Source organism: Olea europaea, chromosome 16, assembly GCF_002742605.1.
Source record: "Olea europaea var. sylvestris chromosome 16, O_europaea_v1, whole genome shotgun sequence".
NCBI classification, from domain to species: Eukaryota; Viridiplantae; Streptophyta; class Magnoliopsida; order Lamiales; family Oleaceae; genus Olea; species Olea europaea.
The window spans coordinates 20,293,463-20,294,970 of NC_036252.1; the positions used below are offsets into that span (position 1 = coordinate 20,293,463).

Sequence of the window (1,508 nt, forward strand, 5' to 3'; positions counted from 1 at the left end):
GGCCAGTTCGACATGCAAATTAAACTGATACAGGATAACTCAACTGACACTGTTGTGGCCTTCTATGTAAGATCAGATACACAATAATTAGGGAATGACTAGACTGTATAATGTACAAAATTTTAGTACTTAGTTGTTTAACAATGTTATTGTGATGATGTCAATATGCAGCTCACATCAGGTCAACCAAATCGTGATGAGGTTGATTTTGAGTTCCTGGGAAATGTACCTGGACGACCTTATATTCTTCAAACAAATGTCTATGTAGATGGATATGATGGCAGAGAGCAAAGAATTAAATTGTGGTTTGATCCCACAAAGGATTTCCATACCTATTTTATCCTATGGAGCGTACACCAGATTGTGTACGTCCATCTCTATTTAATAATTTGATCAAACTTCTTGCAGTTCGTGATATTTCATGTTGAACGACATAAATTTATTTATGTAGATATCATTTTCAACGTGCTCTACGCAACTGAATTGTTTTCCCTCATCAAATGTCAATATATATGTGCATAATAATTTTTATAAATGAGTAACAACGAAATTTGAAATACGAGCATGATAATAGTATTTTTTAACATGGTACAAGAGCTCGTAAAACTTTCATATGTTAAAGTCTTGCTGTCATATATTTATAAAAAAATTATGAGCGCCCTTTCATAGAAATTTAAATTCAATTTTTAGATGAGGGAACTTGTTAAAAATAAAATTAAACATTTAGAATACAAATTAGAATCTATGTGAAGTTTATTTCTTCCGTTTTCTTTGAGCTGGCTAACTTGGGGTGTCAAGCATAAAGGGGTTCTTGCAATGTAAGGTGAAAATATACTTGTTCTGATATTCCTAATTTCTTGCAGATTCATGGTGGATTGGGTTCCTATCAAAACATACAGAAATCATGAAGAAAAGGGAGTGGCATTTCCAAGATTTCAGCCAATGAGCTTATAGATGAGCATATGGGATGGCAATGATTGGGCCACAAGTGGTGGAAAAGACAAAATTGATTGGTCCGAAGGTCCCTTCATTGCCTCATTCAAAAACCATAAAATTGATGCATGCATTTGGAAAGGGAATCCCGCACTTTGTAGGGCAAATAGCCGTACAAATTGGTGGAGTAGTGAGAGATTTAACTCTTTGACATGGCCACGAAGAAGGCTGTTCAAATGGGTTAGGAAATACCATCTCATTTATGATTATTGCATGGATAATCAGAGATTTAAGAATAATTTGCCAAAGGAGTGTTTGCTTACAAAATACTGAAATTAATTAATTTGGATTTTTTTTTCATTTATTCGTCGTAAAATATGAATAAATTAAACAGTGTGTAAGTGAAAGAGATTATTTATCTTGGAATTAAAGGGGAAAAAATGTCTTCATGCTGATCAAGATTCTAACTCTATATGTGAATCTTGTTGCTTGCTTGACACAAATTCTGATCAAGAAGTTTAGATGATTTTCCTACTTATTCTAGACAAGTAAATTCTATTGAGATTGTAACTCAT

General features: G+C 33.2%; 1 pseudogene; it reads left to right on the forward strand.

Moving 5' to 3' along the window:
• LOC111412749 overlaps nucleotides 1-1,266 on the forward strand; it is a 10,154-nt pseudogene extending 8,888 nt beyond the window's left edge.
• Nucleotides 1,267-1,508: the final 242 nt, after the last annotated feature.